The sequence below is a fragment of the Haliotis asinina genome, chromosome 12 (assembly GCF_037392515.1).
Source record: "Haliotis asinina isolate JCU_RB_2024 chromosome 12, JCU_Hal_asi_v2, whole genome shotgun sequence".
Lineage (NCBI taxonomy): Eukaryota > Metazoa > Mollusca > Gastropoda > Lepetellida > Haliotidae > Haliotis > Haliotis asinina.
Window position 1 is genome coordinate 33,967,508 of NC_090291.1, and position 14,963 is coordinate 33,982,470.

Genomic DNA, 14,963 nt, shown 5'->3' on the forward strand with positions numbered 1-14,963 from the left:
TTCTTACAACACAAGTTATGCGCAGAGGCAATCAGACTAAAAGTACAGATCAGTCTTACTATCCATGTGTGACTAAACATCACTTCACAGCTCGGGTTAGCTTGTTTTACTTACACAAGGACGACATTTACAAATTTGATGTATGATTTTTTTATCCTCCAAAGACAGGAGAGTTCAGAAACAATATATACAAATACATATACTGCATGTTATAAATAATGAACGTTTAGTAAAATTGCAACGATGATGTTATTTACAGCCTGGTAGTAATTCATGTCAATGTCATTCAAATTTATTTCACGTCAAGTCTTCTTGACAATGGTATCTGGGGCGGTACAAGTGTCTACACGCTGAATGTAGAAATGGCACAGACACTTTAACAAAGGGCTCCCTCTCACTGCAGTTTAGTTTGTACCTAGGTCAGCAGGACAGCAAACACACCAAAAGGTCCTGTTCTGACAGATTGTCCAGATGAACGCTGAAGTCTATAGGTCCAGTGCTAGCTAGGGCTCTGCCTGTACTTGTGTTACTCGCTTTGCCTGTACTTGCGGTACTGCTTTGCAGGATATGCTTACTTTGCTATGGACACCTGGTGTCATCATAATTATCTTAGGATATTTATATAGCGCACATATCCATGCAACTAGTGCTTGCTTAAGGTACTGGTATTTGTTTCCCTCGATCATTGGATGTCAATCTCAACGTCACATCCTATTATCAATCTCAACTCCAGGGGAAGTAAATAACTCTTGCTGCCACTAGGCACATCAAGTTTACTGTGGCTCTCTCATCCTAACGAGGTATTCAATTCACAGCTGGGTGGACTGGGACACATAGTCACAGTACTTCGTCCAACTTCACTGCACGTTGCTGTACACACAACAAACCGTGTTTGCTTGCATTCATGTGACCATTGCACATTTACCAATAGATCTGTGGGTTCTTTTAAGTGCACAGGACTGTGTATTGTACACAAGGGGTTGTGCCAACACACAAAGAGTCTGCACACAAAGTTGACTCCAAGTTTTTTACACCCGATCACGGGTGGGCTTGATCCCGACAACTCAACCTCGCTGAATCACTAGGTGCTTTAGCCAGCTTGCCCACCATGCCAACTGTTTGATAGTGGTGTGCTTATGATACAAGACTGTGAGCTGTGTTTTCAATGGAGACATCACCTCATGGGAGACTTGTTATTTGTGCTTGTTGTTTACAACTTTCCACACTCAACATTCCACTTTTCCAACTGACAGTCTGAATAATCATAACAAGGATAACAAACTGTTTTTGCAATCAGTTCATTAGTTATGTGGAGTTCATATTTCACTCCCAATTGCTGATGGTATCATCACGTTGGTTTCAATGTATAAATTGTGACAAACAGCAAGCTTTAGATCAGATCATGATGGTTTCAGAAAATTCAGACAACACTGAACCCTATGATTTTAGAACATATACAATGGCTGTTTCAGAATAAAACTAATCAGCTTCCACTTCATCATAATTATGATCAATATTATGATGACAATGATTTTATTATACAACATCACTTTGTTGTCATAAAATACTCTTTTGGTTTCGTGGAAAGTCCAGCAATGTTAACCCTTTCAATAGGCATGTCAATTATCCCTTGATTAAGAAACCATTATCTCAAGATTGCTATAAGTGTGGTGTAAAATTAAACTCACTCACTCGCCATTGAATGGGTGTGAACATGACATATTCTGAAACAAGGAAACCATTCCTCATAGCACAGGATTTCTACGGAGCGATAATACCCAATAATCATAATATACTGAAGGAAACAAATAAGGGAACATCAGTGTTCTTATATATATTCCCAGAATTTCACTCACAATGCAGAACAAAGCCAACTAGAAACCTGGAAAATAATAAAGGAACATTGTTACTTTCAAGTGTTCCTTTAGTTGTTTTCCTCAGTATACATTCAGTTTTCAGAAAAGGTTGATGTCTTCTGTACATGCTGCATTAAACATTATATATCACACCAGGGAGTAAGCTGAATGTCAAATATCTACAGGCACTAATTCCACTCAGCATAAAAGGTAAAACCCAGGTGAAAATTATATGGATTGATCAGTGAAACATCGGCTCTAACTGACACCGTATGTTTGCGAAGAGGATAAACACATTCTTCCGTAAGGGAAGTTAAACTACACCGCTTTGGTTGGGTAAGGTCTTTACTGTGAGCATGAAGGGATTACGGACTTGGTCAAAAGTTCAACACAAATATAAATACATGTATCACTGGCTTATAGATTCCCAGACATTGTAACAGTGTTTGCTGTCAGAATACTGTCGTTTTTTAAAACACAATTGTACATTATTATGTTATTTCCTTGTAAAACAACCTGGATATATATACTGAGAGAAACAAATAAAGGAATACAGGAAAATTCAAGTGTTCGTTTAATGTTTTCCAGTTTTCTTCTCCAACTTCACCAAGAACACTGTGGGAGGAAGTCTGAGATTGAAAAAGGAACAATTCCACAAAGTGGTGTTCACTTATTTGTTGCCCTCAGTATACATACAAATCTTTGAAATACACATTATGCTTGAAAATCATATATTCTTTGATATTTAATTCACAAAATTCCCACACTTAGACATGTTATTTCCTCGTAAACCAATCTTCTTCATAAGTATCCAAATTCTTGAAATAATCATATGTTTGAAAAGAACACATTCTTAGACACTTAATTCACAAAATTGTAAGTGAGCCAGTGAGTTCAGTTTTAGGCCGTACTCAGCAATATTCCAGTCATATGGCGGCAGTCTGTAAATAATCGAGTCTGGACCACTTGTGCAGGAGCATCAATCTGCGCGACTGGGAACTAATGATGTGTCCACCTAGTCAGCAAGCGCGACCACCCGATCCTGTTAGTCACCTCTTACAGCAAGCATAGTCACCTATTACGGCAAGCCTGAAGACCTATTCTACCCCTCATCTTCACAGGTCCACAAAATTATGTTTGAACATATATTTTCATAACATATAACATTCTACGATGCATCGGTGAAAGATCAAAGGCACCAATAGTAACTTTTTTCATTACATTATAATGTGTTGGAGTGCCATTCTCATCTGCCCTGTTCTTATGGAACACTTTTGCATTACGTCACAATGTAACAGATGTCACGATTCATGTCAGTTGCCATCGCCTCGTACAGACTCCTACAATAAAATACTCCTGTTTCTTGGTTTGCAGTTGTGTCACTTAGCTAATGTCACTGGTGGAAACATTACATTTATATTTTCCAACACATCAAATCTCAGTTCAGCTAACAATTTTATAGTGACATGGTAACATTTACAATGTTTACATTCTCACAATGCAAACATGAAATGTCGCTTGACTAGTCAGCTTCATCTGGATGGACGGTTCTAAACTCACATTGGTAGTAGAAATGTGACGTTCATATTGTCCCATATGGTTTAACTTAATCACAGATGTAATTAAAATTATTTGTCCCGAACATACCAGTCACCAAACTGTTTATCATTTGTTTCTTTACTGGTAACATCTTAATGTAGGGGGGGGAGACATCAACAGAACAGTACATCAGTTAGCCCTGTGCGAGGATTCTTTAATTTAGATCATCAACACCATTGTTTGCTTTCTGCTTTTGATTAATTTTAATTATCCTCAAAAACTACTGAATTTAGTATCTTAAAGAAGAAATAAAGTTCACTCTACCACCATGTATAGTGTAATAAATCACTTGTACGCAAGTGTCCTTGTGCTTTAATTATAATAGTTCAGGGGGAAAGTGTTCTTTATTACACAATACATGATGGTAGAGCGAACTGTATTTCTTAATAAAATACTCTATGATAATGGGTTACATATTGAATGCAATAATAATTCTGTTACTGGTTTTGACAGATGTAGCAAATCCTCCAAGAAAACAGTTCCAATAATGTTGGCTACTTTTGGGATGTCAAGTGTTTACATCTAATCCATTGTGAACTAGATTTCCACCTCCATGTTTATTATTAACAAAGGCTGTAAATACATATGCACTTACCATGCATGGCTGCTCATTCAGTATAAACTGCTTATGAATCATGTCGGTACCTTTTCTATGAATTACTCAACATATTTATCCAATCCTGATAAGTACAGTGTGACTCAATTCATAATAGAGGTATAGGCACATTTAACAGTTGCAAGGAACTATAAAAACACACATAACACATAAGTACCGGTAGCTGAACATGCAAGGTTGGTCAAATGCCCGAGCACAAAGAAACACAATAATCCATAGATGAACAACAACAACTTCTTTATTGTGACGTACAATAAATACAGTAAGTACAATAAAGAAGTTGTTCATCCATTGATTATTATCCTTCCTTGCTGATCAAACTTCTAAATGCCTCTCAAAGAAGTTAAACGTAGGCCAACCATCAGATGCAATTCACTCTTCAGCTTCATCACTGAAGGGTGGGTAAGTTTTGCTTTGCAATGGTGATTACCTGACACCCATGTTGCAAGTTACCTTTATTGATATTATTATTTATTATTGCTTGTCAAGTTTGACTAAAAATAATGGCTTCTAAGTGCTAATCACTGGCAATCAAGACCTTTTGAAGACTAAAATGAATATAGGGCCTTTTTAAGGTAAAATTCCTCAAATCGGGCTTTTTCAGGCCCATGGGAACATTGTCTTGATTATACAGAGTGTTCTCCTCACCAAACACTTGATGTAACTTGTGTGACAGGATGCGATGTTTGAGTGAGTCACTCATACAGATGCAGGACTTAGTGGCCTTTGAGCATATATACGGGGATCTACACATTGGTCCATGTTGCATCATGACTCCGAAACACAGCATGGTATTCTTTGATCAACACAACATACACATTTAATTAATTATTTGGTACACTTTCAAAGACACTCCTGCAGTTCTGTCAGCTGAATCTTGAAAAATGTGTTGCAGTTGTCATTTTTGTCAGTCAAATAGTGATAAAATACAGCATTTGAAGTTCACAACCGAAAACAGCAACAAACATCATCATTTTGGTTGTATTCACATTTAGCTTGAAAATGATGTAAGAATCTACATCGAAACGTCTCTCAGTGTAATAAACAAGAAGCTGTAATCCATAAAGCTGTATGTTTCATTTTCGGCAACAAACATGTTTCTTTAGGCAAAATTTCCTTTAAATCCTGCTCTGAAATATTTAAAGTAAAAAGTTGCTACACAACTTAAACAGACTGAAAATAAAAAGTTAAGCGCCAGCCTATTTCAGACCTACAGTCCCTGGCCATAAGTATTCGTGATTTTGGTTATGGTAACGTCACTCACATAATATCCGCGTTTTTTGGGTCGCACTGTATCCAAGCCACATGTGTTTCTGGGTTTGTTGGCAGTCAGCAAAATGGGTAGAAAATCTAAGGAATTGAGTACTGAGAAAAAAACATCATCATAAAATTACTAAATGAAGATTTGAGAGTATCCAAAATTTCAGAGATATTGAATCTATCATGGTCTACAGTGAAAAGTGTTTGTGAAGAATATGAAGCAACTGGGTCAGTAGAAAACATCTCTCGAAGTGGATGAAAGAAATCTTTGCGTGTTCGGGACCAGACGTTTTTAAAAAAGGTGTGTGAAACATAATCGACATGCGACTCTGAATAAAATTACGGCCAAATTTAATGAGAACAGGGACAAAACTTTCAGTAAATGGACAATTAGAAGAAAATGAACATTTGAAGGTTACAGACAAGTTGTGAAGAAACAAGTTGCATTTTGCCAGGTCAACTTGAAAAAGAGGCGATTGTGGTGTCATGAAAGGAGGTTATGGACTGTTAATCAAAACTGGAAAACTTTGTATTTTCTGACGAAAGTCAGGTTGAAATTGGAGCTGACAAATGTGTATACATTTGGAGAAAGGGAGACGAAGTCAACAAGCCCAAGTGTGTGTGCCGCTCCTCACAGTGTAAGGTTAGTTTGATGATCTGGGGTTGTATAAACTATCATGGTGTGGGAACTATTATCTCTGTAGAAGGTAATATAAATGCTGCCAAATACATGGACATATTAGAAAACAATCTTTGGCCGGTTGTGCGACATTTCCCAAATGAAGATTATGTATTCATGGATGACAATGCGCCCATGCCTCGGACCCGTGTAGTGGAAAATTATAAACAAGAAAATCATATACATGTAAATTGTACCACATGGCTCCCACAGTCTCCAGCTTTAAATGTTATCGAAAATATTTGGCTCCGCCTCAAAAGAGATCTACAGAACATTGCCGCAGTTGACTAAATGCACTCGTTGTATGACAGCATCCCACTACGAATACGTGAAGTATTGAAAATGAAGGGTCAGCTCATCAAATATTAAGGTAAGACTTAATGTATTTAGCGAGATATAGCATTTTCTGTAACGCCCACGCACAGTAACTGTGACGTCATCATAACCAAAATCGCGAACACTTATGACCAGGGACTGTAAGATGTGTAGCTGTGGAAATGTTAGGCAGAACTAATTAGGAAGACCAATCCATATTTCGAAAAGGTTCATCTGGTAACTGATTTAGGGATGTCATAATCATTTGTATTTACAATTGAAGAAAATATTAATTCAGATATGATGACACTGCTTTTGAAATCAAAATAACAATTCCTGTTGTGCTTATACAAGACTATTAAATTTAGGTTTCACTAGTTAAAAGTGACAATCATGTGACCATATAACAGTCATTTCTGATTTTCACTTTTCAAAAGAAGGCAACCTTTCTGAGGAAAACAAAATGCTTGTTTTCCCAAAGCACATACATCCTGTTGAAAGTGAAAGTGAAAATGTCCATTATGGTTTTGTTTTTAAACTAAAAGTACTACCCCAAGTTATGATAGCTCATTTTTTTCTGAAAGATTTCCCATGTGCCAACCTATATTTTTGCAAAATATACTGGGCTGCGCTCAACTTTTTATTCATGGTATATAAAAATATGTGTCATGAAGCATGTCACGGTGTGACCTATGTGTCAGAAAATATATCGCATCATGACCCTGCTGCAGATGATCCAGAATCCAGATTCTTAACACTGAAAATACTCTCTAGTGCGATGGTCAATATAAGCACTCCACTGTTCTATGTCTGTCAGTGACATGGTCCATGTAAGCACTCAATAATGTTCCACATCTGTCAGCGGGATCAGTCCATATAAGCACACCATTGTTCTATGTCTGTCACTGAGATGGTCCATATAGCACTCCATTTTTCTACATCTGTCAGGGGATGGTCCAATTTGTAAGCACTCTATTATTCTGCATATTTCAGGGGGATTGTTTGAATAAAAACACTGGTTGCATGTTGTGTATGTACTAGCTGCGTGGATATATATGCTATTTAAATATCCTATGATGGTGATGATGGGTCTACAGTCCATTTGAGTCAAAATCTCCCCAATGAATTGCACTCTAACTCAAAAACAAATAACTGTAATTGACTAAAATTTACACCAAAGTAAATAGGAAAAACACACAAACTCTCCCGAATTATGTTAATATTTTTGTCAACAAAATAAAAAAGTTGTTTACCAATCCGTCTTCATTTGATACTGCAAGATTTGTGACACAGGTGTCGCAACAGCTCAAATGGACTGTAACATCATGCTGTTTCAAGAAAAATGGGGAAATTGTATCAGTGGGGGGCAGCTCAGATAACACGCCTACCTCATCATCCATCTCACCATACATCTCCTAAATGTAAACTCCTTCAGGGTTCATACACCTGTTACCTCATTCTATCTCATCTCAATCTGCATCATCAACTGTCTCACAATACGGCCAATTATTGACATAGAAAAATTAGTCACAACTGAGACACCTGGATCAACTATGCAAGATTCAATATACCTTCCAAACAAACATGGTTATTTTCACAAGAAACACTGTGTTCCTACTCCTACCATATATTTATTTGGACAAATGGATCCCGATGTGAAGGTTCTTCGTGTGATACTTTGTCAGGTCAGGCAACGCTCTAGGATAATGGTAACAGATCTCCAGGAATTCCCAGGTATTCTTGAATTGGCACACACATCTCATCTGAATTAGCATCCCAAATATTATTGTGCAATGTGGAAATATCAGTGTCACATGGTCAATAAACATTTCTGAAAACAACCCTCCAGATGTAATGTCCTCTGTATCTTGAACTGAGGAAGTGTTAAATCAGTTTCATTCACCTTAAATATCACTACTAACATATGAAAACAATCCGAATGGTGAATAATAACACAATTAAATTCATGAAATATGGCAAATATTCAGTTTCCATTACTGCTCAAGTTATATGAAATAAAAAAAAACATTAGTGCCAATGGTTTCTGTCGGGGTTTTCTGTAAATTAGCATACTAGGTGTTTTAAACAAATAAAGTCGATGTGTATGACTTATGTTTCACTAACCAAGAGGCAGTGAATTATCTTAGTTCAGATGCCAACGAAACCCAAAAATTTTTGATTACTATTAGTTAACAAGATTATTTCCCTTTACTGTGCTGTTGTGCATTTATAAATATGTAATATACACAACTCAACACTGTCTGTTAAGTAAATGTAGTTTTATTTGGGTTTGATGGCAATGATCACCTTCAGACTGGCCAAGAGGTGGTCAGGGAAGCATATCTGAGAGGGACGCTAAATACAATACCTGTGATTATGTGTAAAGTTGTTTGAAATGCTTGTGTCAATTAAGGGCAGTCGATGTGGTATAATTGTTATCATGGCCTCCATACCGAGTCAGCGAACCTGACCACCTGATTCCATGAGTTGCCTCTTACGACAAGTATGCTTGCTTTTATGGCAAACATGGGCTGCTGAAGACCTATTGTACTCCAGATCTTCAAGGGTCTTGACAGGTAGGAAGAATGGGTAGGGTTGAATGCCAGAGTGAGTGAGTGAGTGAGTGAGTGAGTGAGTGAGTGAGTGAGTGAGTGAGTGAGTGAGTGAGCGAGCGAGCAACTTGGTGGTGGGGTGGGGGTGTACGGAACAGGGAAAGAGGAAAAGAGGGAGGGGAAAAGAGGAGAAGAGGGAGGGAAGGGGAAGGGGGAGTGCAAAGGGTGCACCCCTTGTCTTACGTCCTTAAAGATAATTAAATGACTACTGAAACCTGTGAAAAATAGGTGAGTCAATGGATGAGTGACAGTGTGAATAGGCTGATAGCTATTTGAGACTGCAAGTGAGTACACAAGCAGATCGAATTATAATCAAGCTCATAAATGAGTGGGAGAATGGATCAATGAGTAGGTGTCCACAACAAGATACTGCAACAATCAAACTACATCACAACCCTTTGGAGACAATTATGACATCATCAACTACACTGACAAAACAATCAAATTACATCATTTCTCTGATAATAAAGCTGGTTAGTCTTGCCACTCCTCGCTACGGGTTAACAACTGAAAAGGTCAGATTCATCAAAATGATAGATGGCATCTTACTGTCATGTCTTGCAAGCTCAAGTATATCAGGCTTAAAGATCATTGGCAAATACTTGTTGATACTTTCCATCCTGGAGGACACTGGGATGTGTGGAGCAAAGGCAATATCAAAGGAATACACATGGAACAAACATGTGCAGTGAGTGGGCGGCTGAAGATTGGGAACACCAGAAATAGGCATCATGTGAAGACTGCAGCAGATATAGAGGAAGGCAACACATCAAGTCATAACATCAACAATAAACAGGTTATAAAATAAGATTCTGTCTAAATTTGCCATGATCAATTCCATTTTAAATAAACTTGCCTTAATCAAAGACTTTGGTAACATGATACTGTATACGTATATTACCGTACATAAGCTGATCTCAGTGATACTCTGAACCCTTTACTTGACCCTTAATTTGCCTTCATAGTTCGTTTTTCAGAAAAACAAGGTTTACCGAATAATTTGAGATGGAACTGACATGTCCACTTATTCCTTGAAAACTTCAGGGTCAGATGCCATTAATTCCTTTTTCAATAGAATTCCCAGGCTTTGGTAGCAAGGTACTGTACATCACCATAGATAAGCCCATCTCATAAAGCTGATACCCATGCTTGACCCCTAAAATCACTGGCCGAATGGTATGTTTCGTAAAACCATTGTCAAAATGGTATGTTTCATACATAGCTGAAATTGATGAACGGAACATTTGTTCAGAGTCTGCTGATATCACAATCATGATGACAATTTCTGGCACTGATTTGAGGAAGTCTTCTTTTATCAGAAAATATACCTGACACAGTAGCATGTTTTTGATCAGGCATATCTCAGTATACAAACGTAATAATTTAGTTCTACTTCATTGTCAAGTAGACCTTCCATGATTTCAGCTTGAAGTATGTATAAGCTGTGGTTTTCAACACCGTTCTAACCAACATATTGGACATTGTGTCAAATGGTATTTTTAGTGCAGAGATGCTTACCCTAAAAGTGCCCCATCACTAATAGTCAGCATTTTTCATTTGCATAGCGGAAATATACGATCTTCGCTGACCCACTTTAACAACCAATGAGAGAAAAGCCCAGGTGTCACAAGGTAGTTCTTTCACATATCGGAATTACATGATCTTTGTGAACATGATTACCTCATGATGCACGGAAATAATTGTTGCGCCTCATTACAGGTAGTGCAGTAATGGGAGAAAGCTTTGAGGATCGTTGCAAATTGTTTTAGATTAAAAGTTTGACTTGTAAGTATTTTTAAAAAGTATTTTGAATTTTGACACTCAGAAAATCATAGTACTGCTATATACTACTGTAATGCCATAATTAGAAGGTAAAAATCATATCAATTATCGAGAAATCGTAAGGCACCTCTGTTAGTGTTGTGAACAATGATTTGAGGGGGCACTTCACAGGGGTTTTTATACCCTCTAACAAACACTTGAACAGATGGGAAAGTGCAGAATGTTACCTGGTCATGTCACTACTGTGTCAGAGTGATGTACTGGATGAGATGACATCCACCTACACATTCACCCACCCTTCCACTCACTCACCCACCCATCTATCAACTCTGCTAGCCAACCACTTATTCATTCATATTCCCTTGCACTTTCACTCACTCACTCACCCATCCATCCACCTTGTCATCCAACCACTTGCTCACTCACTCACTCACTCACTCACTCACTCACTCACTCACTCACTCACTCACTCACTCACTCACTCACTCACTCACTCACTCACTCTGGGTACATACCAGCTAAATGTTTTCACAAACAAACATGCTTAAGTGCCAGACAAGACATAATTGCTCAAGACTCCAGTGAGAAAAACAAGTCCTACTGAATGCCCACTGTAAGTCAGATTTTATACACAAACTTGACATGACTGGCAAGGTATGCAATAAGAAAACATGTGTGTCAGGAAAGAGCAGCATGCCTCTATGTCATTTTGCCAAGTAGGATAGGAATGGTGTGTATGTTGGTAAACTGAAGTTCAGCAGGTAAACTCACAGAAATATGCACACATACTATCCATCAAACATTTAGACTCAAAAGTGTAAATGCAGCCTTTTTTCAGTCAGCTGTTCTAAACTACATTTTGCAAAATGTTTCATTTTTTAAATGTACTGTTTACACATCTTAGCGTTGAAAAGATTACTGTCATGAGCTCAATAAATGATAAAAAGCAGTGAGAATTGGTGAATTCTTCACAAAACTTTACACCAAAATGCAGTTGATCACATGTACAATATTTCCACATGCTTTTCAGCTATTTTGACCCTTGAAGATCCCTGGGTAAAATAGGCCTTCAGCAACCCATGCTTGCCATATAAGGCAACTGTGCTTGTTGTAAGAGGCGACTAACAGTATCAGATAGTTGCTGACTTGGTTGACACATGTCATCAATTCCCAATTGCGCATATCAATCCTCATGGTGTTGATCACTGGATTGTCTGGTCCAGACTCGATTATTTACAGACAGCCGCCATATAGCTGGAATATTGATGAGTGCAGCTTAAAACTAAACTCACTCACTTACTTCAGCAATATGATGCATGGTCACTCTGCAGTTCATCTGCATAAAGTTCGTAGTTGGTTCTCACAAGTCAGCTGAGTAATTCAACTTTGGTGACACAAAATATAGGCTTCACATATTGTACCTGGGTCTTCGGCATGAGAAGCAAACGCCTTTACCGCTATGCTTCCACAGCACCATTCATTAAGTGACGGTTGACAGAGAGGTTTTGACAGACATCTCATGACATCCGTTTTGGAGGTTCTACATGCATGTCACTTGATAAGAAAGTTTGGACAGACATCTCATGTCATCCATTTTGAAGGTTCTAACGGCATGCCACTTGATAGGAAGGTTTTGACAGATACATTTCAGTGGAGATTCTCACACCATTATCAAGCAAGTGATACAAAGAGTTAAAACAAGGAGATATCTTTATAGCTGCCAATGCAGTATATATGATTGATAGAGTTGATGTACTCTGGATTGATTAGCGACTGGAACAGAGTAGGTTGATGTACACAGTGATTGGTTGTAATTACAGACTGAGGTCACTTATGCACAGTGAGTTTATACAATTGATGAGGTTGAAGTAGACGACATTAGTAAGTTAAAGAGTGGATGGAGTTGCACAAAGTGATTGGTTGTGATTACCATACTCTGATTAACCACAGAACTTGGTTTTCCATGATCCTTACAACTTCTAAAATGCCTCTCAAAGAACGAAATAAAAGCATGATTATCAGTATCTCAGATGAATCTAACTGTTCAACTTTTTCTCACGAGTGAACAGCCAACATCAGTCTCCTGGCACCAGACCTCATCATTGTCAAAAATATCAAAGCATCTGATGAATCTAACTGATGAACTTCTCACTGGCCATTAGTCAGTAGAAACCTTGTGGCACCACAACTTAACACAGAAAATAATCTAAACAAAAGAAAACACAAATATCAATTGTTACATTTTTTAAAAGTTTTGATGGTAATTAATTAAAAACATCACATGCGAATGTTAAAAACTATTCCAAATTATTCTTTCTTTTGAACCACATTAAAGGAGTAATACAAACATGACAAAAGCCTGATGGGAAGATGGACACCAGGAGTGAAATAATGGCCGTCATGGCACCTTATAATCAATGCACACAAATGGCTATTACCGAAGACATAGACAAAGTGATATGTTCATCTGAAAGTTGATCCACATGATTTAACAACACTGATTGGAACCTGGCCTGTTTGCAGCTCATAAAACAAGTTGTGTGGAAACTGTTACCCTCAAAGTCCTGTGCAGGACGGAAACATGACAAATGGGACATAATATCCACAACGATGGCAATCTAAAGAAATGCGCTTTAGTAATGTAGACTTGGATTCCATTAGATACTATCTCCTGTTCAGGATATGGCGCCATTTGACGTCCCTTAAACAATTGTATATTCTCATGATATTAGTATTCACATTCATAAACTGTCCTTCAAATTTAGGGATAGTGGATAAGAATTAGTCCTGAAAAACTAATTTGACTTGGTGCCTGGGTTGGTAACATGTCAATCAATCCCACCACAGACTCCCAATGATACTGATACCCTGATTGTCTTTTCCAATCTGTAATATGTTTGGATCTTTGCTGGTCATACAATATAGCATCAAATTTCTAGTGCCTGTGTAGCTATAACAAATAGGAATATATGTTCATGAATTGATGTTTTGAATATTTCTAATTGAAATGAAGGTGACATTTGAAATTTGTCAACTGCTTGCTAATACCTGAATAGTATTTGTGACGCATGACGTCTGGGGACACACACAAACAACATGGTAGCTGACTAGTGGTGTTGGGTATTGGAAACCAAATCCACTATCACCTAATTTTTGTTACTAATTCATATTTTTTTTTATTTTATAATTTATATTGTCATGGAATGAAAGAATCTGGAACTGTAATTAAAGAAAAACAAAAAGTGTTTAAATTTTACGGTACCGGTGTTTACTGTCATCTTATCATTACTTGATCATTCTACTCAATATCATTCAATATTATACTGTCATTAATGAGTATCTTGAATATTCCTTTAAGCTGAACGGTTAGTTTACTTCATGTCATACTGTGTCATACTAAAACAACAAAATTCTGATTAATAAAAAATATGTTTTGTTACAGTTGATAATAATGGTTTTCAATCCTTCTTTCGATCGATTTTTTATTAATTTTCATCACTGGAACACCACTATTAACTAGGTCTCCATCCATTCATGTTTTTTTAAAATATGTCATAAAGCTGCTGCCATGTCATGAAATTGATTGCTGCTACTAAATATATTCTGCCATATTTTGTCATGCATGTTTTGCTTTCGCTATGAAACAGGATCTGTAGAAGCCATAAAACAACTATTTTATGAGCAGATCACACACAATATTATTGATTCCCGTGCACAACCATTGTACAGCAAAACATGCAATAACTATCATTCATCATGTTCAGTAATCATTTATCACAAAAGATACTTTTACGACAAAGATGTTTGAAACCAAAATATAAATATGCATTGGATCACAGCCATAAAGTTGCAAGGTGTGTCTTGTCTACCGAGCTTCATCCACTAAAAGTTGTGTACTGAGTGCCATCTACCAAGAATCATCTACCAAGAATTGTGGACCCAGTGTCATCTACTGAGTGTCATCTACCAAGAGTTGTGAACAGATTCTTGTCTACCGAACATTGTACACTAAAAGTTGTGTACCTAATCTCGTCTACAAAGCATTGTCTACCAAAAATTGTGGCCCTAGTCTCATCTACTGAGTGTCATCTACCAAGATTTGTTGAGTGATTCGTGGTTACCAAGCTTCATCCAGTAAAAGTTGTGTACCGAGTCTCGTCTACAAAGCGTCGTCTACCAAGAATCGTGGACCCAGTCTCATCTATTGAGGGTCATCTACCAAGAGTTGTGGAGCGATTCTTGTC

The 14,963-nt window shown here is 37.5% G+C and overlaps 2 protein-coding genes across 4 annotated transcripts in view; one reads left to right on the forward strand and one right to left on the reverse strand.

Moving 5' to 3' along the window:
* Positions 1-14,963, reverse strand: part of LOC137257987 (leucine-rich repeat and coiled-coil domain-containing protein 1-like) — a 489,406-nt gene that overhangs the window by 273,081 nt on the left and 201,362 nt on the right. The gene's annotated exons all lie outside the window — the stretch shown is intronic.
* LOC137257990 (FMRFamide receptor-like) overlaps positions 1-14,963 on the forward strand; it is a 53,329-nt gene that overhangs the window by 31,643 nt on the left and 6,723 nt on the right. The gene's annotated exons all lie outside the window — the stretch shown is intronic.